The following is a 13597-nucleotide window of genomic DNA, read 5'->3' on the forward strand; positions in this document are numbered from 1 at the left end:
CTGCAAGAGAAGCAAATGTAAATTTTCCTCGACTATGATTTTTGTGCCCCAAATTGTCCTCACTGAGGCAATGCGATGTTATGTCACTAAAATGTGGCATCTAATGCAACTTGACACTCACAAATGGAAACATCTGGAAACACACAGTCCCTCTGAAACCCAGACATCAGTCTCTTCAAGGGAAAACAAATGCTCTAGGAGCACTTCCCTTGAACAATCTTTTTACTTGATAAAGCATTCCACCTTACTGCTTCTCACAAGGAAATATGCCTTAGCTTTTATCAAAGTAAGTTCTGTTTTGAACCAAAATAAAGACAAGATTGGATTTTCCCAGGATACAATAAAACAGACCTGAGTTCCATGTTCCTAACTGCTCAATTCTACCAAAGTGTCCCACCAGCAGCTCAAATACACTTCACCTTCAAATTCGCACTCAGTATCTTCTTTCCTAAACCTACATTTTGTCCTTTGCTCCCTATTTCAGTTAATGACCCAAAGTAAATAAAAATAAAAAGCCACTCCAATCTCCTAGTTCTACAATAATAAAATATCCTTCGGAATTAACTACGTGCCAGGTCACAGTGACACCAAGGCAAAAGACACATCATCCCCCTGGTGGAGAAGCCCACAGACAAGGAAAACTCCTGGGCTGGTTACAGTTACATCGTCTGGAATATTCAAAGTCATCTTGGAATCCTCCCTCTCAACCGCTTCCCACAGTGAAATGTCAGGACCTGTTAACTTTATTTTTGTGCCAAGTGCCCATTGATTTACTCCATCAGCAACTAGTCATCTAACTAACCTAATTAGCTGCAACTTAACTAACTAGAAGGTCAATTAACTGAAATCGTTTTAATTCAATTCACAGGAAAAAAGGTTTTTCACAAGCCAGCAAGCTAAGGGCAAGTATACGGGATACCTGTCATTTTTACCCTCCAGGCATACACGTCTGCTGCTTCTGGCCGCAGCACCTCTATTTTCTTCTGGGGATCTGTATCCCGTGCCCCTTCCCCGGCTCAGCACATGTTGTTTCAATGAGGTTGACCCTACTCCTTGGCACAAGAGCTGCACACAATCCAGGTCTGCCTACCACAGCAATAGGAGCGGCTGCAAGGAACGGACGCACTGGGCCCAAATCAGCCAATGAGATTTAAATCAGGGACTTTGTTGGAAGGATAGGAAATAAAGGTTTAATTTCCACTGCAAAAGTAGAGTACACTACATGGAGTCTATTTGCTTACACGGCAAATATATTCCTTGAGAATCAAATGAATACAGAGGAAGAGAAAAACCAAGGGACAGAGAAGGGCTGAGTCCTGGTGACACACTCTTAGCTTAAAAACCCCACTCCTGATACACTGTCACACTGTTATTGCTGTAGACAGTTGGAGTTGGCTTTCTGACACTTTTAAATAAAGTCTTAACAGAAATGTTTTAAAATGCTTTGTTTAAAAACTGCTGAATTTTTTTAGTGAAAAACAGCACTAAATATACAACTCTTTTTTCTTTTTCTTTTTTTTTTCTTTGAGACACAGTCTTGCTATGTCACTCAGGCTGGAGTGCAGTGTCACAATCTCGATTCACTACAACCTCCACCTCCTGGGTTCAAGCGATTCTCGTGCCTCAGCCTCTCAAGTAGCTGCCACCATGCCCGGCTCATTTGTATTTTTAATTTTTTTTTTTTTTTTTTAAGTAGAGACAGGGTTTCACCATGTTGCCCAGGCTGGTTATGAACTCCTGACCTCAAGTGATCCACCTCCCAATGTGCTGGGATTACAGCCTCCCAATGTGCTGGGATTACAGGCATGAGCCACCACATCCAGCCTAGATCTACATTTTAACCACTATTATAGTCTATGTTAAAAATTGATATTTTGAATGATGCCTATGAAATACCATGATATAATACTATCATATTCTGAGCAAAAGAAATTCTGACCAATATGCCCCACTTACCAAACTAGCAAAATGTCCACCTAATTTTAGACTGTCAAGAGTGACCATCCTGAGAGTATTTCTTAGGACACTGGTGCCTTAAGAAAAAAGGGATTCAGCCTGGGTGTGGTGGCTCAGGCCTGTAATCCAACATTTTGGGAGGCCGGGGCAGGCGGATCACAAGGTCAGGAGATTGAGACCATCTTCGCTAACATGGGGAAACCCCGTCTCTACTAAAAATACAAAAAAATTAGCCGGGCGTGGTGGCGGGCGCCTGTAGTCCCAGCTACATGGGAGGCTGAGGCAGGAAAATGGTGTGAACCCGGGAGGAGGAGGTTGCAGTGAGCCGAGATCGCGTCACTGCACTCCAGCCTGGGCGACAGAGCAAGACTCCGTCTCAAAAAAAAAAAAAAAAAGAAAAGAAAAGAAAAAGAAAAAAGGGGTTTCAGAGCAAATGTATGTGGCAAAGTCTGCATACCACACAGCCCCCTCTTGGGAAGTCAAAATGTATGAAATAGCAAAAACCACAATTACTTTTGCACCAACCTAAATACATTGACACATTATGGGCTCTGTAATATTCTACACTGAGAAATCTGTTTTCCTTCTTTGACCACATAACTTCCTTTTATAATTATTATTTTTATTTATTTTTAGCAAGTGTAAACTTTTAGCAGAACATTATGTTCAGCAAAACACTGAACTCAAAGGCCCACCAGCTCCATCTTAAACAAATTCCTATTCTAGTCTACTGCTGTATTGAGAAAAATGAAAAAACCTTGAATTTCCAAATCTAACAGAACTTAAATCTCACTACCTCAGTGTGTATCAAAATAATATAGCTCCAGAAGTTATACTGTCAGCATCATAGTACATTTATCAATTCTGTATTTGAGACTGCTGTGGTGTGTTTACATCTGAGCAAGAAGAAAAAGGCATGGCTAACTGGACTGAAATCGTTCCAGGAAAACAAGTGCTTAAACCAGTTCCAACCTAATTAGCTTCTCACAAAACCTAAAATCCTGCTTGATGCAACCAAATAGCCATTATTAAATCAAAATCCAAAGTGCTACATTTCAGAACAGAATAAAATTCAAGTTGTAGCTAATTACTCCAAAGTCAAAATTTAAATATTCTGTATTTGTGATTGAATTACGTGACTCTAACACTACTTGAGCTAAATCAAGTAGACAAGTATAGGTATATAAGACCTTTTTAAAAAAAAATGTGATCTGGACATTCCTAGATCAGATGTTCTAACTTAGCACAGTGAGACACAGAACTCAAGGAATAAGCATCATTGAGAAATCTCAATGTTAGAACATGTGATACAAATCCATGTTTTAAATGTTTCAATGGTCAACAAAGACAGATATCGTTTATTCATTGATTCATTCTTGCTTGTCAGCACATATGAATTCATTTAGCAGATATTTGCTGATGGCATACTCTGGGTTAAGAACTATACTAGGTGATGGGGACAGAGCCTCCCCTCATGTTATGGGTGGAACTGTGCCTCCCTGCCAACCAAACTCATATGTTGAAGTCCTAGCCCTGAGTCCCTCACAAAAAGCCTACAGTGGCCTTGACTTACCCTACAGAGTCTTATACAATTCATATATCCCTGAGAGATAGCCACTGCCATCATCAACATCATCATCATCACCATCCCCATTTTGTAGATAAGGAGGCTGCTATGGTTTGAATGTATCCCAAAAATTCATGTACTGGAATCTTGTCCCACAGTGCAACTGTGTTGAAAGGTGGGACCTTTGGCAAGTGATTGGGTCATGAGGGCTCTGTCCTCATGAATGAATGAACGAATGGCTTATCGAGGGAGTGGGTGAGTTGTCATGAGACTGAGTCTGTTACAAAAACCAGTTTGGCTGTCTCTTGTGAGCCCCCTTGCCATGCTATGTCCTGAGCCACCTTGGGACTGCAGACAGTCCTCACAAACAAGAAGGTATTCATCAAATGCGGTCCTAGACCTTGGCCTTCCCAACCTCCAGAATTGTAAGAAATATTGCTTTTTTGAGACAGGGTCTCAACAGAGCAGACAGGGTCTTGCTCTGTTGCCCAGACTGGATTACAATGGCACAATCATGGCTCACTGCAGCCCTGACTTCCTGGGCTCAAGTGATCCTCCCACCTCAGCCACTTGAGTAGCTAGGACCTACCATAGGCATGAGATACTATGCCTGGCTATTTTTATTTTTTTTAAAAAATTTTTATACAGATGGGGTCTCCCTGTGTTGCCCAGACTTGTCTGGAACTCCCATGTTCAACCAATCCTCTCGCCTCAGCCTCCCAAAGTGCTAGGATTATGGGTGTGAATCACTGCACCTGGCCACATAATAAATGTCTTTTCTTTATAAATTACCCAGTCTCAGGGATTCAGTTACAGCAACAGAAAACAGACTAAGACAGAGGCTAAAACTTGAAAAGGTTGAAAACTTTCCTAAGATCATGTAACCTTTAAATGCAGAGCAAGGACTTGGACCCTTGTCCACAGTGCCCCCATACAACCGGGTTCCAAGGCACCTGGACCATAAAAATATAGCACAAGAATTGCTCATGTTTCTAAGCAGGCCAAGTGAGATTCTAAAGACACTGGAAACTTGAAAAAGTGAGGGAAATGCCCACAATCATAATTTCCTGGAGGAGCTTTAATGCCTTATTTGAAATGTCTACTGTCCTCTCACCAAAGAGGAATCCAGGTTAGCCTCTTTGGAGAGACCAAAGGCGGCCTGATCCAAGAAGACCAGCAGATGTTGAATTTTGACAGGGTATCCATATTCAGAACAGTTTTTTTTTGTTTTTGTTTTTGTTTTTTGTTGTTGTTGTTTTGTTTTGGAGATGGAGTCTTGTTCTGTCACCCAGGCTGGAGTGCAGTGGCACGATCTTGACTCACTGCAACTTCTACCTCCCGGATTTAAACGATTCTCCTGCCTCAGCCCCCGAGCAGCTGGGATTACAGGTGTGGACCATCATGCCTGGCTAATTTTTGTATTTTAGTAGAGAGGGGGTTTCACCATGTTGGCCAGGCTGATCTCAAACTCCTGACCTCAGGTGATCCACCCACCTCGACCTCCCGAAGTGCTGGGATTACAGGCATGAGCCACCGTGCCCAGCCCAGAACACTTTCTTAACGGAGGACCAAAAAAATGAGTAAAATATACAGACAGGTTATTTTTTAATCAGCAGAAAATCAATAAAGATGAAAACTGGTGATGTAAAATAGAGCCAGATAACTAACTAAACAAACAGAAAACAAGAGGCATTGAGAATCAGACTTCCTACATTCTGTAATACACTCAAACTCCTTTTAAAAAGGTTATATCTAAGCCATAGCAGCTGTGGTTATTATTTTCATATAAATACTTAAGAAGTTTCATACACTGCACTAAGCAGTGTGCCTTGAGCAAATCACTTAATGTTTCCATGCCATGGTTTAATCTATAGGGCCAGCATCTACCCCACCTGTCTGTTGTGGGGATTAATTGAAATGGTATACATAATGTGCTTTGGAATATGCCTGGCGGGTAGTAAGTGCTAAAAAAAATATGAAGTGTTCTCATCACCACCACCCGGGGTTCAACCTTCTAAGCAGGATTTCTTCAACTCCATTTTTCAGATGAGTAAACTGAACCTTAATAAGCCATCCTCAGGGGTCAGAGAACAAAACGGACTTAATCAGGACAGTTTCGGCAACACCAAAAATTGATTCTGGCTAAGCCTTCAGCTCATTCCCAGCAATACCTGGAAACAGCTACAATGTGCTGCAAATAGTAGTGCCCAGATATTTCCACCTAACTTGTACTCCTGTGACTAACCCCTGAACTGCACTACTCAAAGCAAGGTCCTCTAATGCATAATAAAACAAATGTACTAAAAGGCAGAAATCTATTCATTACAACCAAAGACTTCCATAACAAAATACTGTAATTACTACTCACTACCTGGCTGGCTGTCTCTTTGAACAGGCTGAGATAATTGGTTTTCTTTATATTTTATTTTTCCTACTGAATTACTTTTTTTGTGTGTATGTATTAGCCACTACCACATTCAGGTACAAAGTGTGAAATTTCTTGCGCATATAAAGCTGCCCGTGCTCAAGGGAATATTTAGTAAATTAGATGGGCATTTATTACCAAAAATTACGCAGGAAGGAAAGGGAAGAAGGTCCCCAAATTAATAATCTTATTAATACACAAATGCCATGTGAAATCCATTCTCTTCTACTCCCCTGAACAATTCTCTTCAACAGAGATAACCGATAAGGTAGAAAAAAGAGGGTCAGAGAGAACTGAATTCAAGGAAGAAAGACAAAAATGGGAAAATGAATACAGGATAAAAGATGTATTTTAGGTGGGAGACTGTTGGGACAAAGTTCGGCCTGATTCAGGCATCACCCCCATTAAATAATAGATGTGGCCAATCTTGTCCCAGGGAGGTAAGACTTGCAGAGTTCACCTTATGGAAGCAGATCATAAGGATACATGTGAACCAAAGGAAAACAGAAGGAGGTCCTGGATATCCTCCCCTTCAGTCCTCCTAGCTCCAGGGACCTTGGAACTTGTACTTGCTCCCTCTGCTTAGACTGCCCATTCCCTGTTCTTGAAAGGGCCAACTCCTTATGTTCCAGGTCTCAGTCACATCCTTTTTCTTCCCAGGACATATGATCTGAAATTATGAAGTTCATCCATTTATAGACTTGCTTTTTTTACGCTCAATAGGTATTGCTGGGGGATGAATGAATCTACAGTAGACACCTAGACCTCTTTTAAGGAGAGATAAGGCACTGGAAAGCCATTTGATATTTGAATTGCTGGAAAAGAAATAAAAAGACTTCATTTGCTGTGCAGATTCCAAGGGCTCTCAGTTCCAGCTGCAGGCCATGTCGGGAAGTTGTCCCAGTCAACATCCAGGACACTGGGAAAGGCCTCTGTGGTTGATTTGTGATGTCTGCCATGAGTGTAGCCACCAGTATTTGTGCTTTACTCACTCTTTACTCACCCTACATCACCTAGGATACTTTCCTTGTTGCTATCCTCCACAAGCAGCCAGAATGACCCTCCCAAAGGTAAGGCAGATGCTATCACAACACTTCTCAAACCCTCCAACAGCTCCTCTTCTCACTCAAGATAAAATCCAATGGCCAGTCACCGTCCATCTCCCTTCCCACCAAATGGGTTCCAGTTCACTGGCGTCTTTACTATTCTACAAATACAGTGAGCTCACTCCTGCCTCCCTATCTTAGAAGCATTTTCCTCCATCAGAAACATTCCCCTCCCCTAACTTTCTGCAGGTACCTATTCAACTCACCTTATCAAGGAGGCCTTCCCTGCTCACCCTATGTAAAGAAACCCTCTGTCTCCATCACTTTCTGCCATTTCATTCAGCTTTAGTCTTCTTTATAACACCTTCCACTTGAGATACATTTTTTAAATTATCTGTTTTCTTCATTCACCCTTTGTAGCCTCCCCATCCAATACCTTTATATTGGATTTTATCCAATATAAATATAAAGGAATTTTATCCTTTATATTCATGGGGCATCTCTAACACTTAGAACAGTAGTTGATACATAAGGAGTCCCCATTAAATATTTGTTGAATGAATAAATAAATGTATTCCCCACTTACAATTAAAATGATTAAGGCCATTTTCATCTAAAGAATAGCTTAACTGCCCATGAAAATACATGTCCATGAGCTTCATGTTTTGTTTCCCTCCTGCCAGATACCAAAAACAGAACTTCCTAACATTTGTGGCAATACAATAAAATAAAATATACATTTGGATTCTCAACAAAAATTAATGTATCACACCATAGCATACATATAATAAAGAAACAAGAATAGGGGAAAAGCCAAACCCTTATAATTTTTCCCTAAAGGAGTGGTTCTCATAATGTGATCCCTGGACTCAGCATCAGAAGCCCAGAACACTTGCTAGAAATGCAAATTCTTAGGCCTTGCCCCAGACCTACTGAATCAAAAACTCTGAAGGTAGGGCCCCAGAAATCTGTATTTTCACAAACCCTCCAAAGCACACTCAAGTTTGAAAACTACTCCCCTAAAGAAAAATGTGAGATTTTAGAAACTGATTTTTAACTACATACAATTTTGACATCTTTGGTTTGTACATTAAAAATATGACATTCCTTATAAGATGGTTGAGATAGCCTCTAAAGAATCAATAGCAGGCTGGGCGCGGTGACTCATGTCTGTAATTCCAGCATTTTGGGAGGCCGAGGCGGGCAGATCACGAGGTCAGGAGTTCAAGACCAGCCTGGCCAACATAGTGAAATCCGGCCTCTACTAAAAACACAAAAATTAGCTGGGCATGGTGGTGCACTCCTGTAATCCCAGCTACTCAGGAGGCTGAGGCAGGAGAACTGCTTGAACCGGGACCCAGGAGGCGGAGGTCACAATGAGTGGAGATCACACCACTGGGCACTCCAGCCTGGGCTACAGAGCGAGACTCCATCTCAAAATAAATAAATAAATAAAAATAATAATAATAACAATAGCAAATTTCATTCTACCATTCAACCAAATTATAATTTTGAATAGTAATCATACATGAATTGATCTAATGTTTTAAATATTTTCCTAAAATCAAGCTTTGTATTCCATGGCTGCCCTGGATCTACTTATAAATAAAACTGAACAACGACATCTGATTTCATCCTAATGTTGTGATTTCTTTGGGTAGCAGTTCTGATAATTAGTAGGGATCAACAAATTAAAAAATGACTGTAACACGTCGTATAAGAAACCCTCAAAGGATAGAAAATGTGAATCTCTAACAGTCTCACATCCAAAAATTTCACCAAACGTCTTTACCTGAAGCTGTTTCTTTAATTGCTTCTAATGAAGTCGATGCATGTGTTAATTAAATATTAAGTGCAAATGTGAGTACTTCTAAGAGGAAGTACAGCTCTTCAGGTCACCAACATACTCCTTACCCACCAATCCTTTAGAACATGAAGGCTGGGACCCCCAAATCACTCATTCAACCGCCCCTTTTTAACACAATGCGGCCACCATCAGGGGGCTCATTACCAACTTGGAAACACAAAAATTATGTCCCCAATATAGCTTAAGGGCAGTTTCTAAAAACAGGTTTTTAGAATATTAATTGCTGGCCTTGCACTAAGTGTTATTCACATATTATTTAATTTTCACAATAGCTCTGTAAGGTTTTCATGTATCCCCAGTTTACTAATGAAAAAACTGATGTACCAATAGATTATCTGAAATTCTCATAAAAGAAAAGCTCTAACTTGATTCCAAGTAGCTTTTTTCTTGAGACAGAGTCTTGCTCTTGTCGCCCAGGCTGGAGTGCAATGGCGTGATCTTGCCTTACTGCAAACTCCACCTCCCGGGGTCAAGCGATTCTCCTGCTTCAGCCTCCCGAGTAGCTAGGATTACAAGCATGCACCACCACACCCAGCTAATTTTTGTATTTTTAGTAGAGACGGGGTTTCGCCATGTTGGCCAGGCTGGTCTCGAACTCCTGACCTCAAGTGATCCGCCTGCCTTGACCTCCCAAAATGCTAGGATTACAGCCGTGAGTCACCGTGCCCAGTTCCAAGTAGCTTTTAATGCAAGGTTCACTTTTCTTTTTTTTTCCTGTCACACACATGGCTCCCTTGAGCTTCTAAGACAGACCCCAAATAAAGGCACTTTTATTATAGGACTGAAAAAGATGTGACTAGGAAGAGCTTGAATAAGAACTTCATTTGCCAAGAAATGGTCTCTGGTGGACTCAGATTTTTCCCTTTTTTCTTCCTTGATGCTCAGAATCACAGCTGTACATTTCTAACAAAAAGATATATGAATCAGAGACAGCCAATATGAGCAAAAGAATAAAATAGAGGAGAAAATAGTAAGAAATGGCTGCACTGGTAGCCGTGATAAAATTTTAATTTGAACATTTTCTGAGAACAGAATTTAGCTTATCAAGCGCTATGCAAATTATATGCAAATCCCACACAATGCCTGCATATATTCCCCGACGCTTGTTATTTTATTTATTTATTTTTTTTGCTCTCCCTAGGATGTGGCCCTTAGGAAATCTACCCCCTTGGCTCAGCACTCTGGATGGAACATTTGCTATACTGAAGATGACAAATCTGAAGGTTTCTGATCAGTATTCAGTACCTATGTTTACGAGCGAGCCCACTGGTCCCCCATAATAGCAGCATTAAATCCAAATATCAAGTGGAATTTATATACATATATTTTTTAAGTGTCAGCTTATAAGGCCTCACCCTAGTTACAGGCAATCTTTAGCCACCCTGCTTCTTTAAAAATCAACGCACAAACACAACAAACCACCTCTTGGATGTAGTCATTAGGCAGAAAGAGTTTCCACAGTGGAACCCAATACTGCCATAACCTTTAAGGTCAATGTTGTAATTTATCATGGGACCATGTGCAGGCTACCCCAGGAGACATCTCTCACATGGCAGAGGTGACACACACGACAGTAAGGTGTCAATTTTACAATATATATGCAGAATCCAGGCCAGAAGCTATTAACTAGTCTTGCTAGCCTCTTCTCACTTTCTAGAATTAATTACCAAGCCCTCTCCTACTGCTTGTTCTTTAAATGCTCTTGACTCTTCTACACGCCTTTGCATCCTTCAGGGCACAGCCTTAAAGCTCCCTTCTCTGAGAGGCCTTCCTTAGCTAAAGAAGATAACCCAATTATTTTCTGTTAGGCCACCTGTATAAGTACTACAACCACTGGTACTTATTTTGTTTGTTTTACTTACTTATCTCCTTCAGGATCTGAACTCCTTGAAAGCAGGGACCCTGTCCATCTTGACAACCAGGATATTCCTAAAGCCTTAATGCACACTTATCAAATAAATAAATAAATAAGCAGCTCCTCCTTTTTATTTCCACCTCCAAAAGCTTGGGCTCAGCATATGGTGGTGAGAAACCGTCTTCCTTAGATCTCTGAGATGCAGGACTACCCCCTGCTGAGAATGATGGAAGGTACCCGCCTTCATAGAATACTTGCAAGCAGAATCTGGAGCAGAGACACTGAGAGGACGGGCTTGGAGAGGCAGCCCACCCTCCACGTTCAGGAGCACCATGCTGCACTTGACAATCTGCCTCATTTGGCCTTCAAGGCATGATGCACATCTCTCTACTGTTTTGGCAGGGGGTGGCTGGCTTTCGGTCTTTGCTGCTATACGTGCTTCCTGACTACTGAACCAGAAGATGAGCAAATCTGACAACTGCTCCAATGCCCAGTGAGTTTAACTAGAGTAATGAACACCACAAGGGCATCTGCTGGACGCAGGAGTAGGGTGTAAGTGAGGACCCATGACTGGCCAGTCAATGGTCTATTCAAATGCTAGCAAGATTGCCCTGGACAAGTTTTCTCCCTGATTAGAATAAAGACCCAATAAAAAAACTTGTCTAAGAATATTTAAATATACTCCAGGTGCCCTTTCTCATTTCATTAGATGAACTGCCCTTAGGCAATTCTACCCAAGCCCAAGGCTTCAATTGCTCTTTCTCTGCTGATGGATCTTCCAGCCAGGACCTTTCTTCCTGAGCTCCTCCCAGAAATCCAGCTGCCTCTTGGACACTGCTACTTGGATATCTTGCAGTCATCTCAGACTCAAAATGTGCAAAACTCACCTAAGGTCACACTAATAGAAAGTGGCAGGCTAATTTATAGTTTAGATGACACCAAAGAATATACACAGGCTTCCCAGTGTGCCCAGATGCCTCCACCTCATTGACGGGGATGCCTGCGGGAGAGTAGGAGGGAGAGTGCCATTGTACCAACTTGCTTGGGTAAATGAACCTCAGGAAAATGAGTTCTAGATTAGTAATAGCAATGAGGATGTCAATAAAATGCTACCTGACCTCCCATTAACCCTGGGAACTGTTAACTTCAGTGTTAGCTAGGGATTTCTTAGACATGCATGGGCTTAAAGTTGTTTCAAGAAATTCACTTGCTTAGAATTCAGTGAGTTTTTTTGGGAAGCTGGTACAATCTGAACAACCCTTTTTATTGCTTACCTTGCGTTTTAAGGGTCTCAGTTAATGAAGTATCTCCTAGCACAGGGGATGAGAAGAGGGGAAAGAAGGCAGGGCATCACCAATCCACTACTCCCTTTTACTAATCCTCACAGGAAAAGACCATCCTACAACATCCTCCAAGTCCAGCTGGCTATCTGTTCTGCCTCATTTCTTCTATGTTTTATTCCACCAACACGAACAGGCTGTTTTCCCCAGTCCTGAACAGAGCTCTGTCCTCCTTAGGAGACACCTCATTTGCAGTTTGTTTCCAAGCTTCAACTCATTCCAATGTTCTTAGACACAGTTGTTACCAAATGAGCACCAGCCCCAGGTGTCAACTCAACTGCCATGCGAGGAGGGAGCATCTACCCTTTCCAGTGGGAAGCTCAAATCGGGCTGGCTGTCCTAGATTGCCTCCTTTCCCCAAGCTTCCTACGGGGTTTCTAGACATTACCACTTGCCAGGTTTCTCCTGCCCTCGATCTTCTCTGTTCCTTATTATCTCTGTCCGGAGAGATTATTTTGAATTGAAACTTTTCTTCCTCATCTGACTTGGCACCAAGAACTTGCACATTTGACAAAAGAGTCAATGGGGCTTATGTGGTTTTTAAAATTTAGGAATGCTATGGTAGTCACTTCAATTTTCTTTTTCAACAATCATTTTAATCAGTTCCTGAAAATTTGTGTGCATTCAAGTGCATGACGACATAAAAATTCATTTAAAAAAAAAAGGCACAAGTAGCTAACACTTTGTAGAAATGCGCTTCTATGGTGAGCTAAATCTCTCTCCTTCTTTTCAGTCATCCTCTAGACCCCGTCTCATCCCAGTCTGCAGTAGATGTGCACTTCTCATATTTACCTACCCTTCCCAATAATCCCTATTTTCCTTCTAGACTCAAGACACGGCTTTCTACTACTACACAGACTCCTCCGCGGTTTCCTCAAATCCCCAACCAATTAAAAATGGCTCTGCCTGGCTGAATTTCTAGAAACCTTTGCTGAGGTTAAGGATCAGTCACAATTCATCTTATATTACTTTCATACAAATACTAGATAGGACAGAAATGCAGAGAATTTCAGAAGATTTTGCAAAAACTCTCATTGTTATGGTTTTAAGTCAAACTATGTTCTTATCAAGGCCTATTTGAAGAAAAAAAAATTTCTAAGCTTACATTTGGATAATAAAGTGCTATTTTAAGTACTTTAATGTTTTCAGAGTATGTTAGCTTAACTGAGTATTTTCTCTGCCCTAGAAAATTTCACAAAGTGGTTAACATTCAGTGGCACACCAAGGCCAGCTATGATGTGCTTTTTGTATTTACTGAAATTCTAATTAAATACAGAGTATCTTAGTAAGCCCTCAAGAGGAGCAATACCAACAATACATTATCCCTTAAAAAAGCAACTATGAGCATTCACTGAATTGTATACTTTAAAATGGTTAAGTTTGTGTTATGTGAATTTTACCCTGATTTGTACAAAAAGAAATTGTACAAGGTGCAAGTCAGTCTACACAACCTCTGATGGTAATGCTTCTTTATTCACATGGGGAGCAGCCATGACTATCACATTCAATTGCAGAACCCCTAATTTATGGCTTTGAATAAT

General features: G+C 41.1%; 1 protein-coding gene across 33 annotated transcripts in view; it reads right to left on the reverse strand.

Annotated features, from left to right (window-relative positions):
* MAGI1 (membrane associated guanylate kinase, WW and PDZ domain containing 1) overlaps window positions 1-13597 on the reverse strand; it is a 675392-nt gene that overhangs the window by 329133 nt on the left and 332662 nt on the right. The gene's annotated exons all lie outside the window — the stretch shown is intronic.

The sequence above is a fragment of the Pan paniscus genome, chromosome 2 (assembly GCF_029289425.2).
Source record: "Pan paniscus chromosome 2, NHGRI_mPanPan1-v2.0_pri, whole genome shotgun sequence".
Classification (NCBI taxonomy): domain Eukaryota; kingdom Metazoa; phylum Chordata; class Mammalia; order Primates; family Hominidae; genus Pan; species Pan paniscus.